A 17,521-nucleotide genomic window follows, 5' to 3' on the forward strand; every position below is an offset into this window, starting at 1 on the left:
TCTCGTCCGATTGGGTTCGTTTTGAGCAGCCAAGGCGTGTGGATTGCTTCTTTTGTGCTCCTCAAAGCAAGGCTTTTTCGACGGGAAATAGCAGCTTTAGCTGCCGGAAAGCAGAACATTTGTTTTTGTGAATATCTAAAGGTTATTTTGATATATAAGTGACAGTGTTTTGTGTACTATTTTTGCCGTTTTTTGCATTTTTTATATTTATATATATTGTCGGTAGTCAGCTGTTGATCTAGCAAAGTACACACCTGCCCAAACACTGGTGGTTGTCCAGTCGCGGTTTTGGTGGACAACCTTTGTACTTGCCTTGGTGGTGTAGTGGTTAGAGGACGGGGGTCTGGTGGCTAGAATTCGGGTTCGATCCCACCAAGTGCAGCCATGAGTAAATTTGGCTTAACTCCTGGGGTTTCCTTTTTTATAAGGAAAACTTCTATTGGATTTGATATAAGTGGTATTAAAGGTTACCAAGGAGTAAGGATACAAGAGTGGGTCCAGTTTGCTAGAGATGTGTTGAAATTGCAAGTCCGGGATATCAAGTCTGTTCAGGTCCATCCTGTTGGGCCATATTCCTTTATTGAGTTTTTTGAGGTGGAGAGGATGAGAGATGTATATGATGAAATAAAGGAAGGTGTTTTCTGGCCAAACAAGGGCGAGATATTTCCGTTTTTGTGTACAGAAGCGTACACAGAGGTGAAACTGAAAGGTCTGGAGCCAGGGACAGACCTGGATACAGTCTCTTTGACTATGTCTGATTATGGAGAGGTTCTGTCGTGTAGAGAGTACAAGGTGAAACTTGCTGGCCAGCCTGGGGATGGTTTCCCCACTGGTGATTATCTCTTGAGAATGAAGATAAATTCGAAGATACCAAGGTTTTTGCCTAATCCTTGGGATGGTAATGTGTGGCTGGCTACATATGAAGGTCAGGAGGATGAATGCTGGCGCTGCTGGCAGCCTGGTCATGAGAGAAGGGATTGTAAGGCCAAACCTTATGCTCCAGGTTTTATTGATGAACAGATTGAGTGTAGGAAGGGTTTCCTGGAAAAAGATATTGTTGCTGGGAGTGCCCCAGGGGCGGAGGGGGTCCCACCATGTCTGGTGGCCAGCGAGGGAAGTGGTGGTGAAAATGAAGGAGGAGAGGCAGAGGGGAAAGGCGGGACTGGGAGTGCCCTAGGGGTGGAGAGGGTCCCACCAGGTCAGGTGGCCAGTCCAGGGCGTGGTGGTCAGGAAGGAGGAGAGGCAGAGGGGGATGAAAATAATGTTGTTTTGGATTTAACAAACAAGGTTGTTGATTTTCCCATAGGTGACACTCAAGTGTTAAATGAAGCTATGGACGCATTTGAACATAGGATTAGTGAGGATGAGATTGAGGATGATCCTTTTCCTCCAGGAGATACGCAATTATTGAGTGATGCTTTAGACAAGGCTGAGGCCGGACCATCGGATACTAGAAAGCATGACAGAAGCTGGAGTGAGAATGGAGGTTCCCCTAAACGCATGACAATGGTTGACAGAAATCTTGGGGATGAACAGGACAGGATTAGAGGCTACAGAGGAAACAGAAATAATACAGTTAAGGGACCAATTCCTATGTTAACACCAAAAGATCGTTTGAATATGAAACCAGCTTCAAGAAAAGTAACAAAAGAATAGTTTATTTCAACAACTTTGCTTTTACCCAACGAAAATGAGACTGCCAAATGGATATAGGATTATGACGCTGAATATTAATTGCCTTGTAAACAACAATTCAAGGATTGGTTTACTTGAAGTTTTGAAAAGAAGTGAGCCAGATGTTTTGTGTTTGCAGGAGGTGAATATACCTGAAAATGAGTTGCAGGATTTGATAGATAATTTAGGTTATCAGTGCTTTTCAAATTCTGTTGAAAATGGTCGTGGAACAGCCATTTTATGGAAAAAGTCTGTGGAAATCTGTGGAAAGAAAGCTGTGGTGGTAAATAGAATTATTTCTATAGAGCTAAACGAATATTTAATTATAAATGTTTATGCACCAAGTGGTAGAGCTCTTAGAATGGCGAGAGGTGATCTATTTAACAAGGATTTAAGCCCTTTTTTGGCTTCAAGTGGTAACAAAAAAGTTATTTTATGTGGAGATTTTAACTGTATTTTGGAAAATTTTGATGCTGCCAACAACCCTCAACAGAAGAAGAGTAAAGAGCTGAAAGCTTTGGTTTCAACTAACAAGCTGATTGATAGTTACAGGTTTTTTCATCCACATCAACCAGGTTACACATTTATTAGAAACAATTCTGCATCTAGAATTGATTATCTATTTTTGCCGGTTTCTGAAGGAAGCAATATTGTAAATGTTGATCTTGTTCCTGTACCAGCATCTGACCACATAGCTGTATGTGTTGATATCAAAATTAACGGAAATCAGATTTTTAAGAAAGCTAAACACAAGGGAAATTATTGGAAACTAAATAATGAGATACTTTGTCATCCAGACTTTGAAGAAAATTTCCTTATTTTGTACAGTAAGCTGTTGAATAAGAAGGCGCAGTTTAATGAAATAACAGAGTGGTGGGAGGTTTGTGCAAAGCCAGAAATTACAAAGTTTTTGAAAATTTTCAGCAGATCTTTGGCTTTGGAAAGAAATCAGACAAAAGAAGGTTTTTATTTTATGTTAAAATTAGCTATTGATCAAGGAATGGCTGGTTTTGAAGAAGCTTTGTTAATAAAGCATAGGCTAAATAGCATGATTCGGTGTGAAATGGAGGGAGTCAAAATTAGAAGCAGATTCCAGGAAAATGTTGAAAATGAAAGAGGATCTTTGTATCACCTGGCTAGAGAGAAAAAGAATGGCGAGAAAAATAATTTAGAAGTTATGAATATTGATGGAAAAGAAGTATCAGATCAGTTAAAAATACAAGAAAATGTTCTTGGTTATTTTAACAAGCTGTTTAATGGAAAGTTGGACAGAACACAGGATTTTGTGATGGAAGTGGAGAAGTTACCTGAACTGTTGAATGAAAATCTTGGTAAAATATCTGATGCAGATAAAGAAATGTTCTGTGAACCTTTTTCTATGGCTGAACTAGAGTTTGTTGTGAAGAGGTTGCCCAACAATAAATCACCTGGATTAGATGGCCTTAGTAACGAATTTTATAAGAAAGTTTTTCATGTTATAAAGAATGAATATTTGGAAGTCCAAAATTTGTACCAAGAGGTTGGAAAAGTTAGCAGTGAAATGAGGAAAGGTGTTACAAGATTGTTACCTAAGACAGTAGGTGTTCCAACAATTGAGAAAGTTCGTCCAATTACAATGCTTATACCAGATTACAGCATTAAGAGTAGATTGTTGACCAACAGGTTGTCTGGTGTCATGGAGGATATTATAAAGTCAAGTCAGCTGTGTAACTCAAAGAAAGTAAATATTCAAACTGGAGTACATAATATTTTATCCACGATAGAATATGTAAATATGAAGAATTTGCCTGGAGCTTTGTTGTCTTTTGACATGAGTAAAGCATTTGATAGATGCTATATTCCGTTTGTCTGCAAAGTTTTGGAGAAAATGAATTTTCCGGAAAAATTCATTGATGTTATCCTGGACATGCATACAAATATCAGTACCTGTTTTTTATTGAATGGTTTATCTCCAGAAGTTAATTTAATCTTTTCTATCCGTCAAGGTGATCCAATAGCAATGCCCCTGTATACTATTTATATGGAGCCTTTGCTGGTAAATTTAGAAGCTGAATGTAAAGGAATTCGAATTGGTGACAGTGCTGAGCTAGATGAACCATATGCTGATGATGTGGAAGTTCTGGTTGATGATGACAAAGATTTTGTAAAAGTCAACCAAATTTTTGAAAAGTTTGAAAGTCTTTCTGGTGCTGTACTATCCAGGAGTGAAAAAAGCAAAGTGATGGGCTTTGGCTGCTGGAGGGAGAGAGTTTTGTGGCCGTTGCCATGGTTAAAATGTGTCAAGCAGATGAAAGTCTATGGTTTTGAAATACTGCCAAGTTATGCTGAAACTCTAGATAAAAACTGGAAAGCTGCGGTACAGAATATAAGGAAAGCTGTGTTATCATTTGATTTAAGGTCTCTCAATACCATAAATCAAAGAGTTGATGTATTAAATATATTTGTACTACCAAAATTGTGGTACAAATGTGCTGTTTTGCCGTTGCCTGCTGATACTGCTAGAAAAGTTGAATCTATAATGATAAAGTTTCTGTGGAGAGGTAAATTGGAGAAGATAAGCCTTATAGAACTGTGTAATGATAAATCTGAAGGAGGCCTTGGACTTGTGGAGATACGAAGCAAAGCAGACTCCCTAATATTGAAACAAACATGCAGGATTTTAAGTGCAACCGGATCCAAGGGGTGGTACCTGTCAAGGTACTGGATGGGTTTATACCTGGCAAAGCATTTACCAGATATGAAACCTGGCCCACATAGCTGGAAAGTGTCCGAGATGTATAAGCATATTAAGTTTTTGTTGAAGGAGTGTTTGGATGGTGAAGATTATCAGATTTTGGAGAGGCAGACTGCTAAATTATTGTATAAGAATTTTGTGTCTACTTTACCCCCACCTAAAGTATTATACAAGAAATCCGATGGGATTAATTGGGACCATGTTTGGAAAAATGTTAATAGTCCTATGCTGTTTGTGGAGAGAAGAGAGTTCATGTTTCTTTTGGTGCACAACATTTTACCTACTGGTGAGAGACTGCGTAGATTGAGTAGATCAGATGGTCTGTGTGAGTGTGGAGGAGGTATGGAGACGCCCGAGCACCTGTACTTTACCTGTCCAAAGGTACAGTGTGCTTGGGCCTGGATGCGGAGATTGATGGAAAATGTAGTGCCGGCTGTCAGACTGTTTACTGAAGAGGATTTGTTGAATTTGGACTTTAAAAGTAAGGACATTTTATTTTTCATTTCTTTTTATTTTGACTATGTTTGGCAAGTGAGAAAAACAGACAAAAAAGACGTGAACATTGAGAGCATGAAAAAGCAGCTTAAAAGTGAATTTGTTTCGTTGCAAAAAAGTCAAAACAAACTACAAACAGTTAATTTAGTATTTTGAATGAGATTAATATGATTTTATTTACATTTTTCGTAGAAAAAACGCACGTTAAATGTTTTGTTATAGTCTAAGTTACAATAATTGGAAAATTTAAAGTTTTCGAGGTTGCGTGATTTGGAAATATACAGATCACAAAGGTTTTGTGATTATTTATATACTTAAAAATAAATTTGGACATTGCATTTTATTTAAAAGCTCTACAAAAAGTTTTAGTTCCATATATTTATTATTGAAAAAATGTTTCTTATCTATTTGAATTGTATTTTCTATTGTATTCAAGTAATGATTAATTTAGCATGATGTTTTAAAATGTTGTCTGGTACTTTTGAAGTTCCTTTTTAAAAAGAAGGCTTATGTTTTAATTTCTTTAAATGTTTTCATTTATTTAATTAAAATGATTGAAAAGTTCGTATTTAAACTGTTTTAAATCATTTTATCATTATCTTTAGAATGGAAACGAAGTTATATTAAATTGTGCAGTATGAAGACATTAAATGTCGTCTTTGTTATTAAAATGTTTGAAATTCGATGTTTAAATAGGAAAATAATGTCGTCTTAGTATTAAATTTTCTTAATACTTAGTTAAATTTACATATATCATTAATACAATATTATTTATTTATTGTAAACTGTATTTATTAATGAATAAAGATAAAAAAAAATCACTGAAGTTAAGCAACATTGGGCCAAGTTAGTACTTGGATGGGTGACTGCCTGGGAATACTTGGTGTCGTTGACTTAACATTTTTGGAATTTCGACCCAAACAATCCCAGCCCAAACCTAACTAAACCTCACACAATTAATGTCTACGGCCATACCATGTTGAAAGCACCAGTTCTCGTCTGATCACTGAAGTTAAGCAACATTGGGCCAAGTTAGTACTTGGATGGGTGACCGCCTGGGAATACTTGGTGTCGTAGACTTAACATTTTTGGAATTTCGACCCAAACAATCCCAGCCCAAACCTAACTAAACCTCACACAATTAATGTCTACGGCCATACCATGTTGAAAGCACCAGTTCTCGTCTGATCACTGAAGTTAAGCAACATTGGGCCAAGTTAGTACTTGGATGGGTGACCGCCTGGGAATACTTGGTGTCGTAGGCTCAATATTTTTGGAATTTTGACCCAACCAATCCTAGCCCAAATAAAACTAAACCTCACACAAGTTTGAAAATCATGTTGTCACTTTATGTCTACGGCCATACCATGTTGAAAGCACCAGTTCTCGTCTGATCACTGAAGTTAAGCAACATTGGGCCAAGTTAGTACTTGGATGGGTGACCGCCTGGGAATACTTGGTGTCGTAGGCTCAATATTTTTGGAATTTTGACCCAACCAATCCTAGCCCAAATAAAACTAAACCTCACACAAGTTTGAAAATCATGTTGTCACTTTATGTCTACGGCCATACCATGTTGAAAGCACCAGTTCTCGTCTGATCACTGAAGTTAAGCAACATTGGGCCAGGTTAGTACTTGGATGGGTGACCGCCTGGGAATACTTGGTGTCGTAGGCTTAACATTTTGGAATTTTGACCCAACCATTTCTAGCCCAAACCTAATTCAAAAATCATTATTCAGAAGTCTGTCAAATTATAACCCAAATACAGAATGATATCTCAAAATAGCTTTGCACCTGCTCCTCTGGCAGTAGGTAAGGACTTTCTTCAGCCCTTCAAGACAATATCTGTGTGAAGGTTGGCTCACTTGTACACACCTCTTTAGTGAGATTTTCTAAAAGATCAAACAAACCCCCCCCCCCCCTTCCTATTAGTAGCGAAGCTACTCTATAAGTCCAAGTGTTTGTACGTCTGTCTGAAAGAAATGATTTTACGGGTTGGAAATCAAGACAAATCCCCTTTCTTTCTGATAACAATTAGTCAATGATATGTCTTACAACAAAAAAACTTTTATGTTAGGGGCGCTATAAAAAAGAGGAAAGACCGGGGAGGGGGTGCGGGCGCTATTTTACTCCAAGTGTAGATAGGCGCTTGTAACGCTGCCAGTACTTGAAATTGTTTAGCGTATGAAAAGCATACAACAGAGATATAAATGTAACCACTCAGCCGATGTCATGGTCCATCTAGGAGATCACAGAGTGACTTCCAAACGATCACCGATATGTTTATGGAATCAACCATCAACACCTTCTCACGCTCAGGACCTGACATTCAACTCATCATCATGGCTTAGCTATCATTAAGTTTCGGAATGAAACTTAGGATATATACTACAGAAATGATTCTGTGAAGTATAATCTTACCATAAAATGACCTTTTTGGGAACTATGTTGCAAAGAGTATAGATAGGTTGCTGACCAGCTTAAGTCCTCCACACACAGCTTGATTAAGTTGCTGTGTCACCTCGGAAATGCTATCTTTATACTTTTTCAAATAGCTGGTGACATACTTTGTTGATGTAACCTCCGGTTGGAGGTCTTTTATTGAAAAAAAATGAGACATATAGTGGCCAAATTATCAACTACATAACACACATGTTTGTAGAGAAACTCTGCAGCTGCTCCTTGGCAGGTTATGTGTGAGTAATTAAACAAAGAATAACTTTTTGGAATATTTCTATTTAGGAGGGTTGACTTCCCATTACTTCATAGGGCGAAGCCCCTAGAGGCTAGGGGGGGTTTGAGAACACCACATTAAATTTTATTATAACAAAGATGACAACATCCATAAAAGAGAAGCTCTGAAACGGTAGTACAAACGAACATTATCACTTGCAGGTTGTCATAATTGAATAATCAGAATATAGATGTATAAAAGTCGATACAAACTTGTAAGTAAATTCGTTGATAAACTGATTAATGCATGATAATTTTTATGGACATACTTACATTTTTAGGACTTGCTTTTAGAGTTGCTTGGCTTATAATATATTGTACTTTGTTGTCCCAGAAATCATATACCAAAATTCAGATCAATCGGATAATTAGATAACATAAAAATTTGTTGTTGTAAAAGTAAAAAATTCAACATGTTTACATACGGACATTCTGGTAACAATTATAGAGCTGCTATGCTTTCTAAATTATACCTAACTACTACAGGAATCACCATACAAAGTTTGAAATCGATAGGACAATTCTAACAGGCCTAAATTAAGAGGAAAAGCTGTCCGTTCCAGACGGACGGACGGATTGACCCTAATTATAGAAAAGCTTCGCTTTTAAAAGGGATAAGCAAAATTTATTTTGTTGGAGGTACCTTCCCAGAATCTAAGGAACGTGCCATAGCGTCCCAGCAGTTAACGAGATCAACAATTACATACAAACAAACAAACATCCTAATGCTTTAATATAAAAATATGAAATGTTAGATTTTCTTAAACTTTTCTTTCTTTCAATGTTGAATTGACTACATAACTCACATGTCTGCACAATAACAGCTTCTTGACAGGTTTCGGGTGTACACGGCTGTTAGTGAGCTATCATCAGCTCTGACACAAATTGCGGTTCAGCTCACGCTGCATCCACTGGATCTTTACACACCTCTTAGTGAAGTGAATCAAGCAAAATTAGCTTGGTCAGTTTAGACAATTACAATAGGCAAACTGTCACCTCTTATACCAAGATTACCTAGAGTTAGCACTGGTGTAACGCAAATAACCATACAAAAGGAGGTGTAATTTTAAATTTATATTTCTAAAATGGAAACGTTATGTTAAAACTTGGTAATATCCACATTTTAATGTAGAAATCGAAAATCATTTTGTCATTTTATCCACATTCCATGTTTTCCTGTACTGTGCCATTTTGCATTGAAATAATATATAACATTTTCTCCACATAAATGTCTACGGCCATACCATGTTGAAAGCACCAGTTCTCGTCCGATTGGGTTCGTTTTGAGCAGCCAAGGCGTGTGGATTGCTTCTTTTGTGCTCCTCAAAGCAAGGCTTTTTCGACGGGAAATAGCAGCTTTAGCTGCCGGAAAGCAGAACATTTGTTTTTGTGAATATCTAAAGGTTATTTTGATATATAAGTGACAGTGTTTTGTGTACTATTTTTGCCGTTTTTTGCATTTTTTATATTTATATATATTGTCGGTAGTCAGCTGTTGATCTAGCAAAGTACACACCTGCCCAAACACTGGTGGTTGTCCAGTCGCGGTTTTGGTGGACAACCTTTGTACTTGCCTTGGTGGTGTAGTGGTTAGAGGACGGGGGTCTGGTGGCTAGAATTCGGGTTCGATCCCACCAAGTGCAGCCATGAGTAAATTTGGCTTAACTCCTGGGGTTTCCTTTTTTATAAGGAAAACTTCTATTGGATTTGATATAAGTGGTATTAAAGGTTACCAAGGAGTAAGGATACAAGAGTGGGTCCAGTTTGCTAGAGATGTGTTGAAATTGCAAGTCCGGGATATCAAGTCTGTTCAGGTCCATCCTGTTGGGCCATATTCCTTTATTGAGTTTTTTGAGGTGGAGAGGATGAGAGATGTATATGATGAAATAAAGGAAGGTGTTTTCTGGCCAAACAAGGGCGAGATATTTCCGTTTTTGTGTACAGAAGCGTACACAGAGGTGAAACTGAAAGGTCTGGAGCCAGGGACAGACCTGGATACAGTCTCTTTGACTATGTCTGATTATGGAGAGGTTCTGTCGTGTAGAGAGTACAAGGTGAAACTTGCTGGCCAGCCTGGGGATGGTTTCCCCACTGGTGATTATCTCTTGAGAATGAAGATAAATTCGAAGATACCAAGGTTTTTGCCTAATCCTTGGGATGGTAATGTGTGGCTGGCTACATATGAAGGTCAGGAGGATGAATGCTGGCGCTGCTGGCAGCCTGGTCATGAGAGAAGGGATTGTAAGGCCAAACCTTATGCTCCAGGTTTTATTGATGAACAGATTGAGTGTAGGAAGGGTTTCCTGGAAAAAGATATTGTTGCTGGGAGTGCCCCAGGGGCGGAGGGGGTCCCACCATGTCTGGTGGCCAGCGAGGGAAGTGGTGGTGAAAATGAAGGAGGAGAGGCAGAGGGGAAAGGCGGGACTGGGAGTGCCCTAGGGGTGGAGAGGGTCCCACCAGGTCAGGTGGCCAGTCCAGGGCGTGGTGGTCAGGAAGGAGGAGAGGCAGAGGGGGATGAAAATAATGTTGTTTTGGATTTAACAAACAAGGTTGTTGATTTTCCCATAGGTGACACTCAAGTGTTAAATGAAGCTATGGACGCATTTGAACATAGGATTAGTGAGGATGAGATTGAGGATGATCCTTTTCCTCCAGGAGATACGCAATTATTGAGTGATGCTTTAGACAAGGCTGAGGCCGGACCATCGGATACTAGAAAGCATGACAGAAGCTGGAGTGAGAATGGAGGTTCCCCTAAACGCATGACAATGGTTGACAGAAATCTTGGGGATGAACAGGACAGGATTAGAGGCTACAGAGGAAACAGAAATAATACAGTTAAGGGACCAATTCCTATGTTAACACCAAAAGATCGTTTGAATATGAAACCAGCTTCAAGAAAAGTAACAAAAGAATAGTTTATTTCAACAACTTTGCTTTTACCCAACGAAAATGAGACTGCCAAATGGATATAGGATTATGACGCTGAATATTAATTGCCTTGTAAACAACAATTCAAGGATTGGTTTACTTGAAGTTTTGAAAAGAAGTGAGCCAGATGTTTTGTGTTTGCAGGAGGTGAATATACCTGAAAATGAGTTGCAGGATTTGATAGATAATTTAGGTTATCAGTGCTTTTCAAATTCTGTTGAAAATGGTCGTGGAACAGCCATTTTATGGAAAAAGTCTGTGGAAATCTGTGGAAAGAAAGCTGTGGTGGTAAATAGAATTATTTCTATAGAGCTAAACGAATATTTAATTATAAATGTTTATGCACCAAGTGGTAGAGCTCTTAGAATGGCGAGAGGTGATCTATTTAACAAGGATTTAAGCCCTTTTTTGGCTTCAAGTGGTAACAAAAAAGTTATTTTATGTGGAGATTTTAACTGTATTTTGGAAAATTTTGATGCTGCCAACAACCCTCAACAGAAGAAGAGTAAAGAGCTGAAAGCTTTGGTTTCAACTAACAAGCTGATTGATAGTTACAGGTTTTTTCATCCACATCAACCAGGTTACACATTTATTAGAAACAATTCTGCATCTAGAATTGATTATCTATTTTTGCCGGTTTCTGAAGGAAGCAATATTGTAAATGTTGATCTTGTTCCTGTACCAGCATCTGACCACATAGCTGTATGTGTTGATATCAAAATTAACGGAAATCAGATTTTTAAGAAAGCTAAACACAAGGGAAATTATTGGAAACTAAATAATGAGATACTTTGTCATCCAGACTTTGAAGAAAATTTCCTTATTTTGTACAGTAAGCTGTTGAATAAGAAGGCGCAGTTTAATGAAATAACAGAGTGGTGGGAGGTTTGTGCAAAGCCAGAAATTACAAAGTTTTTGAAAATTTTCAGCAGATCTTTGGCTTTGGAAAGAAATCAGACAAAAGAAGGTTTTTATTTTATGTTAAAATTAGCTATTGATCAAGGAATGGCTGGTTTTGAAGAAGCTTTGTTAATAAAGCATAGGCTAAATAGCATGATTCGGTGTGAAATGGAGGGAGTCAAAATTAGAAGCAGATTCCAGGAAAATGTTGAAAATGAAAGAGGATCTTTGTATCACCTGGCTAGAGAGAAAAAGAATGGCGAGAAAAATAATTTAGAAGTTATGAATATTGATGGAAAAGAAGTATCAGATCAGTTAAAAATACAAGAAAATGTTCTTGGTTATTTTAACAAGCTGTTTAATGGAAAGTTGGACAGAACACAGGATTTTGTGATGGAAGTGGAGAAGTTACCTGAACTGTTGAATGAAAATCTTGGTAAAATATCTGATGCAGATAAAGAAATGTTCTGTGAACCTTTTTCTATGGCTGAACTAGAGTTTGTTGTGAAGAGGTTGCCCAACAATAAATCACCTGGATTAGATGGCCTTAGTAACAAATTTTATAAGAAAGTTTTTCATGTTATAAAGAATGAATATTTGGAAGTCCAAAATTTGTACCAAGAGGTTGGAAAAGTTAGCAGTGAAATGAGGAAAGGTGTTACAAGATTGTTACCTAAGACAGTAGGTGTTCCAACAATTGAGAAAGTTCGTCCAATTACAATGCTTATACCAGATTACAGCATTAAGAGTAGATTGTTGACCAACAGGTTGTCTGGTGTCATGGAGGATATTATAAAGTCAAGTCAGCTGTGTAACTCAAAGAAAGTAAATATTCAAACTGGAGTACATAATATTTTATCCACGATAGAATATGTAAATATGAAGAATTTGCCTGGAGCTTTGTTGTCTTTTGACATGAGTAAAGCATTTGATAGATGCTATATTCCGTTTGTCTGCAAAGTTTTGGAGAAAATGAATTTTCCGGAAAAATTCATTGATGTTATCCTGGACATGCATACAAATATCAGTACCTGTTTTTTATTGAATGGTTTATCTCCAGAAGTTAATTTAATCTTTTCTATCCGTCAAGGTGATCCAATAGCAATGCCCCTGTATACTATTTATATGGAGCCTTTGCTGGTAAATTTAGAAGCTGAATGTAAAGGAATTCGAATTGGTGACAGTGCTGAGCTAGATGAACCATATGCTGATGATGTGGAAGTTCTGGTTGATGATGACAAAGATTTTGTAAAAGTCAACCAAATTTTTGAAAAGTTTGAAAGTCTTTCTGGTGCTGTACTATCCAGGAGTGAAAAAAGCAAAGTGATGGGCTTTGGCTGCTGGAGGGAGAGAGTTTTGTGGCCGTTGCCATGGTTAAAATGTGTCAAGCAGATGAAAGTCTATGGTTTTGAAATACTGCCAAGTTATGCTGAAACTCTAGATAAAAACTGGAAAGCTGCGGTACAGAATATAAGGAAAGCTGTGTTATCATTTGATTTAAGGTCTCTCAATACCATAAATCAAAGAGTTGATGTATTAAATATATTTGTACTACCAAAATTGTGGTACAAATGTGCTGTTTTGCCGTTGCCTGCTGATACTGCTAGAAAAGTTGAATCTATAATGATAAAGTTTCTGTGGAGAGGTAAATTGGAGAAGATAAGCCTTATAGAACTGTGTAATGATAAATCTGAAGGAGGCCTTGGACTTGTGGAGATACGAAGCAAAGCAGACTCCCTAATATTGAAACAAACATGCAGGATTTTAAGTGCAACCGGATCCAAGGGGTGGTACCTGTCAAGGTACTGGATGGGTTTATACCTGGCAAAGCATTTACCAGATATGAAACCTGGCCCACATAGCTGGAAAGTGTCCGAGATGTATAAGCATATTAAGTTTTTGTTGAAGGAGTGTTTGGATGGTGAAGATTATCAGATTTTGGAGAGGCAGACTGCTAAATTATTGTATAAGAATTTTGTGTCTACTTTACCCCCACCTAAAGTATTATACAAGAAATCCGATGGGATTAATTGGGACCATGTTTGGAAAAATGTTAATAGTCCTATGCTGTTTGTGGAGAGAAGAGAGTTCATGTTTCTTTTGGTGCACAACATTTTACCTACTGGTGAGAGACTGCGTAGATTGAGTAGATCAGATGGTCTGTGTGAGTGTGGAGGAGGTATGGAGACGCCCGAGCACCTGTACTTTACCTGTCCAAAGGTACAGTGTGCTTGGGCCTGGATGCGGAGATTGATGGAAAATGTAGTGCCGGCTGTCAGACTGTTTACTGAAGAGGATTTGTTGAATTTGGACTTTAAAAGTAAGGACATTTTATTTTTCATTTCTTTTTATTTTGACTATGTTTGGCAAGTGAGAAAAACAGACAAAAAAGACGTGAACATTGAGAGCATGAAAAAGCAGCTTAAAAGTGAATTTGTTTCGTTGCAAAAAAGTCAAAACAAACTACAAACAGTTAATTTAGTATTTTGAATGAGATTAATATGATTTTATTTACATTTTTCGTAGAAAAAACGCACGTTAAATGTTTTGTTATAGTCTAAGTTACAATAATTGGAAAATTTAAAGTTTTCGAGGTTGCGTGATTTGGAAATATACAGATCACAAAGGTTTTGTGATTATTTATATACTTAAAAATAAATTTGGACATTGCATTTTATTTAAAAGCTCTACAAAAAGTTTTAGTTCCATATATTTATTATTGAAAAAATGTTTCTTATCTATTTGAATTGTATTTTCTATTGTATTCAAGTAATGATTAATTTAGCATGATGTTTTAAAATGTTGTCTGGTACTTTTGAAGTTCCTTTTTAAAAAGAAGGCTTATGTTTTAATTTCTTTAAATGTTTTCATTTATTTAATTAAAATGATTGAAAAGTTCGTATTTAAACTGTTTTAAATCATTTTATCATTATCTTTAGAATGGAAACGAAGTTATATTAAATTGTGCAGTATGAAGACATTAAATGTCGTCTTTGTTATTAAAATGTTTGAAATTCGATGTTTAAATAGGAAAATAATGTCGTCTTAGTATTAAATTTTCTTAATACTTAGTTAAATTTACATATATCATTAATACAATATTATTTATTTATTGTAAACTGTATTTATTAATGAATAAAGATAAAAAAAAATCACTGAAGTTAAGCAACATTGGGCCAAGTTAGTACTTGGATGGGTGACTGCCTGGGAATACTTGGTGTCGTTGACTTAACATTTTTGGAATTTCGACCCAAACAATCCCAGCCCAAACCTAACTAAACCTCACACAATTAATGTCTACGGCCATACCATGTTGAAAGCACCAGTTCTCGTCTGATCACTGAAGTTAAGCAACATTGGGCCAAGTTAGTACTTGGATGGGTGACCGCCTGGGAATACTTGGTGTCGTAGACTTAACATTTTTGGAATTTCGACCCAAACAATCCCAGCCCAAACCTAACTAAACCTCACACAATTAATGTCTACGGCCATACCATGTTGAAAGCACCAGTTCTCGTCTGATCACTGAAGTTAAGCAACATTGGGCCAAGTTAGTACTTGGATGGGTGACCGCCTGGGAATACTTGGTGTCGTAGGCTCAATATTTTTGGAATTTTGACCCAACCAATCCTAGCCCAAATAAAACTAAACCTCACACAAGTTTGAAAATCATGTTGTCACTTTATGTCTACGGCCATACCATGTTGAAAGCACCAGTTCTCGTCTGATCACTGAAGTTAAGCAACATTGGGCCAAGTTAGTACTTGGATGGGTGACCGCCTGGGAATACTTGGTGTCGTAGGCTCAATATTTTTGGAATTTTGACCCAACCAATCCTAGCCCAAATAAAACTAAACCTCACACAAGTTTGAAAATCATGTTGTCACTTTATGTCTACGGCCATACCATGTTGAAAGCACCAGTTCTTGTCTGATCACTGAAGTTAAGCAACATTGGGCCAGGTTAGTACTTGGATGGGTGACCGCCTGGGAATACTTGGTGTCGTAGGCTTAACATTTTGGAATTTTGACCCAACCATTTCTAGCCCAAACCTAATTCAAAAATCATTATTCAGAAGTCTGTCAAATTATAACCCAAATACAGAATGATATCTCAAAATAGCTTTGCACCTGCTCCTCTGGCAGTAGGTAAGGACTTTCTTCAGCCCTTCAAGACAATATCTGTGTGAAGGTTGGCTCACTTGTACACACCTCTTTAGTGAGATTTTCTAAAAGATCAAACAAACCCCCCCCCCCCCTTCCTATTAGTAGCGAAGCTACTCTATAAGTCCAAGTGTTTGTACGTCTGTCTGAAAGAAATGATTTTACGGGTTGGAAATCAAGACAAATCCCCTTTCTTTCTGATAACAATTAGTCAATGATATGTCTTACAACAAAAAAACTTTTATGTTAGGGGCGCTATAAAAAAGAGGAAAGACCGGGGAGGGGGTGCGGGCGCTATTTTACTCCAAGTGTAGATAGGCGCTTGTAACGCTGCCAGTACTTGAAATTGTTTAGCGTATGAAAAGCATACAACAGAGATATAAATGTAACCACTCAGCCGATGTCATGGTCCATCTAGGAGATCACAGAGTGACTTCCAAACGATCACCGATATGTTTATGGAATCAACCATCAACACCTTCTCACGCTCAGGACCTGACATTCAACTCATCATCATGGCTTAGCTATCATTAAGTTTCGGAATGAAACTTAGGATATATACTACAGAAATGATTCTGTGAAGTATAATCTTACCATAAAATGACCTTTTTGGGAACTATGTTGCAAAGAGTATAGATAGGTTGCTGACCAGCTTAAGTCCTCCACACACAGCTTGATTAAGTTGCTGTGTCACCTCGGAAATGCTATCTTTATACTTTTTCAAATAGCTGGTGACATACTTTGTTGATGTAACCTCCGGTTGGAGGTCTTTTATTGAAAAAAAATGAGACATATAGTGGCCAAATTATCAACTACATAACACACATGTTTGTAGAGAAACTCTGCAGCTGCTCCTTGGCAGGTTATGTGTGAGTAATTAAACAAAGAATAACTTTTTGGAATATTTCTATTTAGGAGGGTTGACTTCCCATTACTTCATAGGGCGAAGCCCCTAGAGGCTAGGGGGGGTTTGAGAACACCACATTAAATTTTATTATAACAAAGATGACAACATCCATAAAAGAGAAGCTCTGAAACGGTAGTACAAACGAACATTATCACTTGCAGGTTGTCATAATTGAATAATCAGAATATAGATGTATAAAAGTCGATACAAACTTGTAAGTAAATTCGTTGATAAACTGATTAATGCATGATAATTTTTATGGACATACTTACATTTTTAGGACTTGCTTTTAGAGTTGCTTGGCTTATAATATATTGTACTTTGTTGTCCCAGAAATCATATACCAAAATTCAGATCAATCGGATAATTAGATAACATAAAAATTTGTTGTTGTAAAAGTAAAAAATTCAACATGTTTACATACGGACATTCTGGTAACAATTATAGAGCTGCTATGCTTTCTAAATTATACCTAACTACTACAGGAATCACCATACAAAGTTTGAAATCGATAGGACAATTCTAACAGGCCTAAATTAAGAGGAAAAGCTGTCCGTTCCAGACGGACGGACGGATTGACCCTAATTATAGAAAAGCTTCGCTTTTAAAAGGGATAAGCAAAATTTATTTTGTTGGAGGTACCTTCCCAGAATCTAAGGAACGTGCCATAGCGTCCCAGCAGTTAACGAGATCAACAATTACATACAAACAAACAAACATCCTAATGCTTTAATATAAAAATATGAAATGTTAGATTTTCTTAAACTTTTCTTTCTTTCAATGTTGAATTGACTACATAACTCACATGTCTGCACAATAACAGCTTCTTGACAGGTTTCGGGTGTACACGGCTGTTAGTGAGCTATCATCAGCTCTGACACAAATTGCGGTTCAGCTCACGCTGCATCCACTGGATCTTTACACACCTCTTAGTGAAGTGAATCAAGCAAAATTAGCTTGGTCAGTTTAGACAATTACAATA

The 17,521-nt window shown here is 37.2% G+C and overlaps 10 non-coding genes across 10 annotated transcripts; 8 read left to right on the top strand and 2 right to left on the bottom strand.

The window, feature by feature from the left end:
- Positions 1 to 5,864: 5,864 nt before the first annotated feature.
- Positions 5,865 to 5,983, top strand: LOC145305076 (5S ribosomal RNA). Its single transcript, XR_013874503.1, has one exon. It is a non-coding gene; the product is annotated as a 5S ribosomal RNA (ribosomal RNA).
- A 66-nt stretch (positions 5,984 to 6,049) lies between these two features.
- Positions 6,050 to 6,168, top strand: LOC145304977 (5S ribosomal RNA). The gene has a single exon (XR_013874415.1). It is a non-coding gene; the product is annotated as a 5S ribosomal RNA (ribosomal RNA).
- Positions 6,169 to 6,255: 87 nt separating this feature from the next.
- On the top strand, positions 6,256 to 6,374 carry LOC145304989 (5S ribosomal RNA). The gene has a single exon (XR_013874426.1). It is a non-coding gene; the product is annotated as a 5S ribosomal RNA (ribosomal RNA).
- Positions 6,375 to 6,461: 87 nt separating this feature from the next.
- LOC145304858 (5S ribosomal RNA) lies at positions 6,462 to 6,580 on the top strand. Its single transcript, XR_013874300.1, has one exon. It is a non-coding gene; the product is annotated as a 5S ribosomal RNA (ribosomal RNA).
- Positions 6,581 to 7,120: 540 nt separating this feature from the next.
- On the bottom strand, positions 7,121 to 7,324 carry LOC145305066 (small nucleolar RNA U3). The gene has a single exon (XR_013874497.1). It is a non-coding gene; the product is annotated as a small nucleolar RNA U3 (small nucleolar RNA).
- Positions 7,325 to 14,764: 7,440 nt separating this feature from the next.
- On the top strand, positions 14,765 to 14,883 carry LOC145305091 (5S ribosomal RNA). Its single transcript, XR_013874517.1, has one exon. It is a non-coding gene; the product is annotated as a 5S ribosomal RNA (ribosomal RNA).
- A 66-nt stretch (positions 14,884 to 14,949) lies between these two features.
- LOC145305001 (5S ribosomal RNA) lies at positions 14,950 to 15,068 on the top strand. The gene has a single exon (XR_013874437.1). It is a non-coding gene; the product is annotated as a 5S ribosomal RNA (ribosomal RNA).
- Positions 15,069 to 15,155: 87 nt separating this feature from the next.
- LOC145305012 (5S ribosomal RNA) lies at positions 15,156 to 15,274 on the top strand. Its single transcript, XR_013874448.1, has one exon. It is a non-coding gene; the product is annotated as a 5S ribosomal RNA (ribosomal RNA).
- Positions 15,275 to 15,361: 87 nt separating this feature from the next.
- LOC145304999 (5S ribosomal RNA) lies at positions 15,362 to 15,480 on the top strand. The gene has a single exon (XR_013874436.1). It is a non-coding gene; the product is annotated as a 5S ribosomal RNA (ribosomal RNA).
- A 540-nt stretch (positions 15,481 to 16,020) lies between these two features.
- On the bottom strand, positions 16,021 to 16,224 carry LOC145305067 (small nucleolar RNA U3). The gene has a single exon (XR_013874498.1). It is a non-coding gene; the product is annotated as a small nucleolar RNA U3 (small nucleolar RNA).
- Positions 16,225 to 17,521: the final 1,297 nt, after the last annotated feature.

The sequence above is a fragment of the Acartia tonsa genome, chromosome 13 (assembly GCF_053477335.1).
Source record: "Acartia tonsa isolate MP-2025a chromosome 13, ASM5347733v1, whole genome shotgun sequence".
Classification (NCBI taxonomy): Eukaryota; Metazoa; Arthropoda; class Copepoda; order Calanoida; family Acartiidae; genus Acartia; species Acartia tonsa.